This window comes from Ictidomys tridecemlineatus, unplaced genomic scaffold, assembly GCF_052094955.1.
Source record: "Ictidomys tridecemlineatus isolate mIctTri1 unplaced genomic scaffold, mIctTri1.hap1 Scaffold_412, whole genome shotgun sequence".
In the NCBI taxonomy this organism is placed as follows: Eukaryota; Metazoa; Chordata; class Mammalia; order Rodentia; family Sciuridae; genus Ictidomys; species Ictidomys tridecemlineatus.
The window spans coordinates 174,363-183,984 of NW_027522673.1; positions in this window are offsets into that span (position 1 = coordinate 174,363).

The window sequence follows — 9,622 nt, forward strand, 5'->3', positions numbered from 1 at the left end:
AGTCTTCAAACTCTTCTCTCTGCAACGATCCTTCTGCACCTCAGTCACCAACCTCTGCTCTCTGTAAAAGTCCTTCTGCACCTCAGTCTCCATATTTTGCTCTCTGTAATGGTCCTTCTGCACCCCAGTCTCCAATCTCTTCTCTTTGTAACAATCCTTCTGCACCTCTGTCTCCAAAGTCTGCTCTGTGTAACAGTCTTTCTGTACCGCAGTCTCCAACCTCTTCTCTCTATAACGGTACTTCCCCACACCAATTGCCAACCGTTGCTTTCTGAAACAGTCCTTCAGCACCTGAGACTCCAACCTCTGCTCTCTGTAACAGTCCTTCTAAGCCTCAGTCTGAAAACTCTGCTCTCTGCAACAATGCTTCTAAACCCCAGTCTCCAAACTGTGCTATCTGTAACAATCCTTATGCACCCCAGTCTCCAACATCTGCTCTTTGTAACAGGTCTTTTGCAACTCAGTCTCCAAAGTCTGCTCTCTGTAACAGGCCTTCTGAACCCCAGTCTCCAACCTCTTCTCTCTGCAATGATCCTTCTGCATCCCAGTCTCCAATGTCTGCTCTCTGCAACAGTCTTTCTACACACCAGTCTCAAATCTCTGCTCTCTGCTACAGTCCTTCTGCACCCCAGTCTCCAACCTCTGCTCTCTGCAACATCTCTTCTCCACCCCAGTCTGTGCTCTCTGGAACTATCCTACTGCACCCCCGTGTCCAAACTCTGCTCTCTGTAGCGACCCTTCTGCACCTCAGTCTCCAACCTTTGCTCTCTGCAACGATCTTTCTGCACCCCAGTCTCCAACGTCTGTTTTCTGCAACATTCCTTCTGACCCCAGTCTCCAGCCTCTGCTCTCTGTAACATCTTTCTGCACCCCAGGTTCCAAACTCTGCTCTAGGTGACATTCCTTCTGCACCTCAGTCTCCACCCTCTTCTCTTTGTAACAGTACTTTTGTACCGCAGTCTCCAATCTCTGCTCACTGCAACATTTCTTCTGCACCCAGTCTACAAACTGTGCTCTCTGTAGCTGTCTTTCTGACCCCAGTCTCCAACCTCTGCTCTCTGTAACGATCCTTCTGCACCTCAGTCTCCAACCTCTTCTTTCTGCAACGATCCTTCTGCACCTCAGTTTCCAACCTCTGCTCTCTGCAACGATCTATCTGCACCCCAGTTTCCAACCTCTGCTCTCTGTAACAGTCCTTTTACACTTCAGTCTCCAACCTCTCCTCTCTGTACATATTCTTCTGCACCTCAGTCTCCAACCTCTGCTCTCTTTAACAGTCTTTCTGCACCTCAGTCTCCAAACTCTGCTCTCTGTAACAGGCTTTCTGCACCCCAGTCTCCAACCTTTGATCTCTGTAACAGTTCTGCTGCACCCCAATCTCGAACCTCTGGTCTCTGTAACTGTCCTGCTGCAACCCAGTCTTCAACATCTGCTCTCTGCAACAATCCTTCTGCATACCAGTCTCCATCCTTTGCTCTCTGTAAGAATCCTTTTGCACCCCAGTCTCGAAACTCTCCTCTCTGTAAAAGTCTTTCTGTACCTCATTCTACAAGTTCTGCAATCGGTTACAGTCTTTCTGCACCCCAGTCTTAAACCTCTGCACTCAGAAATGACCTTTCTGCACCTCAGTCTCCAACCTGTGCTCTCTTTAATAGTCCTTCTGCATCCCAGTATCCAACATCTGCTCTCTGCAAAAATCCTTCTTCTCCCCAGGCTCCAACCTCTGCTCTCTGCATGGGTCCTTATACATACGAGTTTTCAAAATCTGCTCTCTGTAACAGTCCTTCTACACCTCAGTCTCCAACCTCTGCTCTCAGTAACAGTTCTTCTGCACCCCAATCTTCAAACTCTTCTAACTGTAACACTCCTTCTGCAACTCATTCTCCAAACGCTGCTCTCTGTAACAGTCTTCTGCAACCCAGTCTCCAAACTCTGCTCTCTGTAACAGGCCTTCTGCACCCCAGTCTCCAACCTCTGCTCTCTGTAACAGGTCTTCTGCACCCCATTCTCCAAATTCTGCTCTCTGTAACAGGCTTTCTGAATCCCAGTCTCCAACCTCTTCTCACTGCAATGATCTTTCTCCACCTCAGGCTCCAAAAACTTCTCTCTGCAAGAGTACTTCTAAACCGTAGTCTTTAACCTCTGCTCTCTGCAACAATCCTTGTACACCGCAGTCTCCAAACTCTGATCTCTGTATCAGTCCTTCTGCACCACAGTCTCCAAACTTTGCTCTCTGCCAAAGTCCTTATGCACCCAAGTCTTCAAACTCTGCTGTCTGCAACATTTCTTCTGCACCCCAGTCTCCAACCTGTGCTCTCTGTAACAGTCCTTCTGCACCCCAGTCTCCAGCATCTGCTCTCTGACGATTTTTCTTATATCCAGTCTCCAAACTCTGCTCTCTCCAAAAGTCCTTTTGTATCGCAGTCTCCAACCTCTTCTCTTTGTAATGGTCCATCTTCTCCCCAATTGCCAACCTCTGTTTTCTGTAACAGTCCTTCTGCACGCCAATCTCCAACCTCATCTCTCTGCACCGATCCTTCTACACCTCATTCTCCAAACTCTGCTCTCTGTAAAAGTCCTTCTGCACCTCTGTCTCCAACGTCTGCTCTCTGTAACAGTCCTACTGCACCCCAGTCTCCCACATCTGCTCTCTGCAGTGGTCCTTCTGCACCCCAGTCTTCAACCTCTTCTCTCTATAACGCTCCTTCTGCACCCCAATTTCCAATCTCTGCTCTCTGCAATAGTCCTTCTAAGCCTCAGTCTGAAACATTTGCTCTCTGCAACAATCCTTCTAAACAACAATCTCCAAACTGTGCTATCTGTAACAATACTTCTGCACCCCAGTCTCCAACAAGTGCTCTCTGTAATAGGTTTTCTGCAACCCAGTCTCCAAACTCTGCTCTCTGTATCAGGCATTCTCCACCCCATTCTTAAACCTCTACTCTCTGTAAAAGTCCTTCTACACCCCACTTTCCAACCTCTGCTCTCTGCAACGATTCTTCTGCATCCCAGTTTCTAACGTGTTCTCTCTGTAAGATCCTTCTGCACCCCGTTTTCCAAACTTTGCTCTCTGTAACAGTCATTCTGCATGTCAGTCTCCAAACTCATCTCTCTGCAACGGCCCCTGTGCACCTCAGTATCCAACCTCTGTTCTCTGCAGCTGTCCTTCTGCACCCCAGGCTAAAAACTCTGCTCTCTGTAACAGTCCTTTTGCACCCCAGTCTCCAAACTCTACTTTCCGTTTCAGTTATTCTGCACCCCAGTCTAAAACCTCTGCTGTCTGTAACATTTCTTTGCACCGCAGTCTCCAACCTTTGCTCTCTGCAACAGTCCATCTGCACCCCAGTCTCCAACCTCTGCTCTCTGCAAACGTCTTATTATACTCCAGTATCCAACATCTGCTCTCTGCAACAATCTTTCTGCATCCCAGTCTTCAAAGTCTGCCCCCTGCAACAGTCCTTCTACACCCCAGTCTCCAACCTCTGCTCTCTGCAACAGTCTTTCTACACCCCTGTGTCCAACCTCTGCTCTCTGCAAAAGTCTTATTATACCCCAGTATCCAACATCTGCTCTCTGCAACGATCTTTCTGAATCCCAGTCTCCAACGTGTGCTCTCTGCAACAGTCCTTCTACACACCAGTCTGTAAACTCTGCTCTCTGCTACACTCCTTCTGCACCCCAGTCTCCAACCTCATCTCTCTTCAACATTTCTTCTGCACCACAGTCTCCAACCTGTGCTCTCTGTAACTATCCTACTGCACCCCGGTCTTCAAACTCTGCTCTCTGTAGAGATCCTTCTGCACCTCAGTCTCCAATCTCTGCTCTCTGCAAACGTCTTATTATACCCCAGTATCCAACATCTGCTCTCTGCAACGATCTTTCTGCATCCCAGTCTTCAAAGTCTGCTCACTGAAACAGTCCTTCTACCCCCTAGTCTCCAACCTCTGCTCTCTGCAAAAGTCTTTCTGCACCCCAGTCTCCAACCTCTGCTCTCTGCAAAAGTCTTATTATACCCCAGTATCCAACATCTGCTCTCTGCAACGATCTTACTGAATCCCAGTCTCCAACGTGTGCTCTCTGCAACAGTCCTTCTACACATCAGTCTCCAACCTCTGCTCTCGGTAGAGAACCTTCTGCACCTCAGTCTCCAACCTCTGCTCTCTGCAACGATCCTTTTGCATCCCAGTCTCCAACTTCTGCTCTCTGCAACAGTCATTCTGCACCCCAGTATCCAAGTTCTGCTCTCTGTAACAGTCCTTCTGCACACCAGTGTCCAACCTCTGCTCTCTGTAACGATCCTTCTGCATCTCATGTCCAAACTCTGCTCTCTGTAACAGGACTTCTGCACCACAGTCTCCAACCTCTGCTTTCTGTAACAGTTCCTCTGAACCCCAATCTCCAAATTCTGCTCTCTGTAACACTCCTTATGCACCCCAGTCTCCATCCTCTGCTCTCTGTAAGAATTCTTTGACACCCCTGTCTCCAACCTTTATTCTCTGTAAAAGTCCTTCTGCACCTCAGTATCCAACCTCTGAAATCTGTAACGGTCCTTCTGCACCCCAGTCTCCAACCTCTTTTCTCTGTATCAGTCCTTCTGCATCCAGGTCTCCAAACTCTGCTCTCTGCAACATTTCTTCTGCACCCCAGTCTCCAACCTGCGCTCTCTGTGACAGTCCTTCTACACCCCAGTCTCCAACATCTGCTCTCTGCAACGATCCTTCTTCTATCCAGTCTCTAAACTCTTCTCTCTGTAAAAGTCCTTTTGTATCACATTCTCCAACCTCTTTTTTTTGTAACGGTCCATCTGATTCCCAATTGCCAAACTCTGCTTTCTGTAACAGTCCTTCAGGACCCCAGTCTCCAAAATCTTTTCTCAGCAACGATCGTTCTGCACCTCAGTCTCCAACCTCTGCTCTCTGTAAAAGTCCTTCTGCACCTCAGTCTCCAATCTTTGCTCTCTCTAATGGTCCTTCTTCACCCAAGTCTCTAATCTCTGCTCACTGTAACAATCCTATTGCACCTCTGTCTCCAACGTCTGCTCTCTGTAACAGTCCTTCTGCACCCCAGTTTTCAAACTCTGCTCCTCTAACAGTCCCTTCTGTACCGTAGTCTTCAACCTCTTCTCTCTATAACTGTACTTCTGCACCCAAATGCCAACCTCTTTTTTTTGAAACAGTCCTTCTACACCTCAAACTCCAACCTCTGCTCTCTGTAACAGTCCTTCTAAGCCACAGTCTGAAACCCCTGCTCTCTTCAATAATCTTTCTAAACCCGAGTCTTAAAACTGTGCTATCTGTAACAATCCTTCTGCTCCCCAGTCTCAACATCTGCTCTCTGTAACAGGTCTTCTGCAACTCAGTTTCCAAAGTCTACTCTCTGCAACAGGCCTTCTGCACCCCAGTCTCCAACCTTTGCTCTCTGCAACGATCCTTCTGCATCCCAGTCTCCAACGACTGCTCTCTTTAAGATCCTTCTGCACCCCGTTCTCCAAACTTTGCTCTCTTTAACAGTCATTCTGCACCTCAGTCTCCAACCTCATCTCTCTGCAACGGCCCTTCTTCACCTCAGTATTGAACCTCTGTTCTCTGCAGCAGTCCTTCTGCACCCCAGGCTAGAAACTCTGCTCTCTGTAACAATCCTTCTGGACCCCAGTCTCCAAACTCTAATTTCCGTATCAGTTATTCTGCACCCCAGTCTGAAACCTCTGCTCTCTGTAACAGTCCTTCTGCACCTCAGTCTCAAAACTCTGCTCTCCGCAAAAGTTCTTCTGCATCCCAGTCTCAAATCTCTGCTCTGTGCAAAAGTCCTTCTACACACCAGTCTCCAAGTCTGCTCTCTGCAACCAGTCCTTCTACACCCTAGTCTCAAATCTCTGCTCTCTGCTACAGTCCTTGTGCACCCCAGTCTCCAACCTCTTGCTCTCTTTAACATTTCTTCTGCACCCCAGGCTCCAACCTGTGCACTCTGTAACTATCCTACTGCACCCGGTCTCCAAACTCTGCTCTCTTTAGTGATCCTTCTGCACCTCAGTCTCCAACCTCTGCTCTCTGCAACGTTCCTTCTGCATCCCAGTCTCCAACGTCTGTTCTCTGCAACAGTCCTTCTGACCCCAGTCTCCAGCTTCTGCTCTCTGTAACATCCTTCTCCATCCCAGGTTTCAAACTCTGCTCTAGATTACATTCCTTCTGCACCCAGTCCTCACCCTCTGCTCTTTGTAACAGTACTTCTATACCACAGTCTCCAATCTCTCCACACAGCAACACTTCTTCTGCAACCCAGTCTTCAACCTCTGCTCTCTGTAACTGTATTTCTGACCCCAGTCTCCAAACTCTGCTCTCTGTAACGATCCTTCTGCACCTCAGTTTCCAACCTCTGCTTTCTGCAACGATCATTCTGAACCACAGTTTCCAAACTCCATACTCTGTAATAGTCCTTCTACACCTAGTCTCCAACCTCTTCTCTCTGTACCAATCCTTCTGCACCTCAGTCTCCAAACTCTGCCCTCTGTAAAAGTCCTTCTGCACCTCAGTCTCCAACCTCTACTCTCTGTAACAGGCTTACTGCACCCCAGTCTCAAAACTCTTTTCTCTGTAACGATCCTTCTGAACATCAGTCTCCAACCTCTGCCCTCTGCAACAGTTCTTCTGCATCCCAGTCTCCAGACTCTGCTCTCTGTAAGATCCTTTTGCATCCCTTTCTCCAACCTCTCCTCTCTGTAACAGTCCTTCTGCACCCCAGTATCCAAACTCTACTCTCTGTAATGGTCCTTCTGTACCGCAGTCTCCACCATCTGCTCTCTGTATCAATACTTCTGCACTTCAGTCTCCAATTTCTGCTCTCTGTAACAGTCCTTCTTCAACCTAGTCTCCAGCATCTGCTCTCTACAACGGTCCTTCTGCACCAAAGTCTCCAATCTCTGCTCTCTCTAACAGTCCTTCTTACCGCAGTCTCCAAACTCTTCTCTCTATTACGGTCTTTCTGCACCCCAATTGTAAACCTCTCCTTTCTGTAACAGTCCTTCTGCACCTCAGATTCCAAACTCTGCTCTCTGTAACAATCCTTCTAAGTCTCAGTCTGAAACCTCTGCTGTCTGCAACAATCCTTCTGCACCCTAGTCTCCATCCTCTGCTCTCTGTAACAGGTCTTCAGCACCCCAGTCTTCAAACTCTGCTCTCTGTAGCAGGCCTTCTGCACCCCAGTCTCCAACCTCTTCTCTCTGCAACGATCCTTCTGCACCTCAGTCTCCAACTTCTGCTCTCTGCAACAGTCCTTCTAAACCGCAGTCTACAACCTCTGCTCTCTGCAATGATCCTTCTTCATCCCAGTCTCCAACAACTGCTTTCTGCAACACTCCTTCTGCACCTGTCTCCAACCTCTGCTCTCTGCAACATTTCTTCTGCACCCACGTCTCCAACCTGTTCTCTCTGTAACTGTCCTGCTGCACCCCAGTCTCCAACCTCTGCTCTCTGTAGCGATTCTTCTGTACCTCATTCTCCAAACTCTGCTCTCTGCAATGATCCTTCTGCACCCCAGTCTCCATTTTCTGCTCTCTGTAAGAATCTTTTTACACCCCAGTCTCCAACCTCTCCTCTCTGTAAAAGTCCTTCTGCACCTCAGTCTCCAAGTTCTGCAATCTGTAACAGTCCTTCTGCACCCCAGTCTCAAACCTCTGCACTCAGAAATGATCTTTCTGCACCTCAGTCTCCAACCTCTGCTCTCTTTAATAGTCCTTCTGCACCCCAGTCTCCAACATCTGCTCTCTGCAATGATTCTTCTTCTCCCCAGGCTCCAACCTCTGCTCTCTGCAACGGTCCTTCTACATCCCAGTTTCTAAAATCTTCTCTCTGTAACAGTCCTTCTGCACCTCAGTTTCCAAACTGCTCTCTGAAACAGTCCTTCTGCACCCCTGTCTCCAACATCTGCTCCAGTAAGAGTTCTTCTGCACCCCAATCTCCAAACTCTGCTCTCTGTAACACTCCTTCTGCACCCTAGCCTCCACCCTCTACTCTCTGTAAAAGTCCTTCTGCACCTCAGTCTCCAACCTCTACTCTCTGTAGAGTCCTTCTGCAACCCATTCTCCAAACGCTGCTCTCTGTAAGAGTCTTCTGCACCCCAGTCTCCAAACTCTTCTCTCTGTAACAGGCCTTCTGCACCCCAGTCTTCAAACTCTGCTCTGTGTAATAGGCCTTCTGCATCCCAGTCTCCAACATCTGCTCTCTGCAAAGATCCTTCTTCTACCCAGTCTCCAAACTCTGCTCTCTATAAAAGTCCTTTTGTATCGCAGTCTCCAACCTCTTTTCTTTGTAACGGTCCATCTGCTCTTCAATTGCCAACCTGTGCTTTCTGTAACAGTCCTTCTGCAACCCAATCTCCAATCTCTACTCTCTGCAACGATCTTTCTGCACCTCAGTCTCCAAATATGCTCTCTGTAACAATCCTTCTGCACCTCTGTCTCCAACGTCTGCTCTCTGTAATAGTCCTTCTGCACTCCAGTCTCCCACATCTGATCTCTTCAACGGTCCCTCTGCACCCCAGTCTCCAAACTCTGCTTTCTGTAACAGTCCTTTTGTACGAAAGTCTCCAAACTCTTCTCTCTATAATGGTCCTTCTGCACCCAAATTTCCAATCTCTGCTCTCTGTAACAGTCCTTCTGAGCCTCAGTCTGAAACTTCTGCTCTCTGCAATAATCCTTCTAAACAACAGTCTCCAAACTGTGCCATCAGTATCAATCTTTCTGCACCCCAGTCTCCAACATCTGCTCTCTGTAACAGGTTTTCTGCAACACAGTCTCTAAACTCTGTTCTCTGTAACAGGCCTTCTGCACCCCAGTCTCCAACCTCTGCTCTCTGCAAAAGTCCTTCTACACCCCAATCTCAAACCTCTGCTCTCTGCAAAAATCCTTCTGCATCCCAGTCTCCAACCTCTGCTCTCTGTAAGATCCTTCTGCACACCATTATCCAAACTTTGCTCTCTGTAACAGTCATTCTGCAACTGAGTCTCAAACCTCATCACTCTGCAACGGCCCTTGTGCACCCCAGTATCCAACCTCTGTTCTCTTCAGCTGTCCTTCTGCACCCCAGGCTACACACTTTGCTCTCAGTAACAGTCCTTCTGCACCCCAGTCTCCAAACTCTACTTTCAGTATCAGTTATTTTGCACCCCAGTCTAAAACCTCTGCTCTCTGTAACAGTCCTTCTGCACCTCAGTCTCCAACGTCTGCTCTCTGCAACAGTCCTTTTACATCCCAGTCTCCAACCTCTGCTCTCTGCTACAGTCCTTCTGCACCCCAGTCTCCAACCTCGGCTCTCTGCTACATTTTTCTGCACCCCAGTCTCCAGCCTGTTCTTTCTGAAACTATCCTACTGAACCCCAGTCCTCAAACTCTGCTCTCTGTAGCGATCCTTCTGCACCTCAGTCTTCAACCTCTGCTCTCTGCAACGATCCTTCTGCATCCCAGTCTTCCACATCTGCTCTCTGCAACGGTCCTTCTTCACCCCAGTCTCCAAACTCTGCTCTCTGTAACAGTCTTTCTGTTCGGCAATCTCCAAACTCTTCTCTCTATAACGGTCCTTCTGCACCCTAATTTTCAACCTCTTCTCTCTGTAACAGTCCTTCTAAGCCT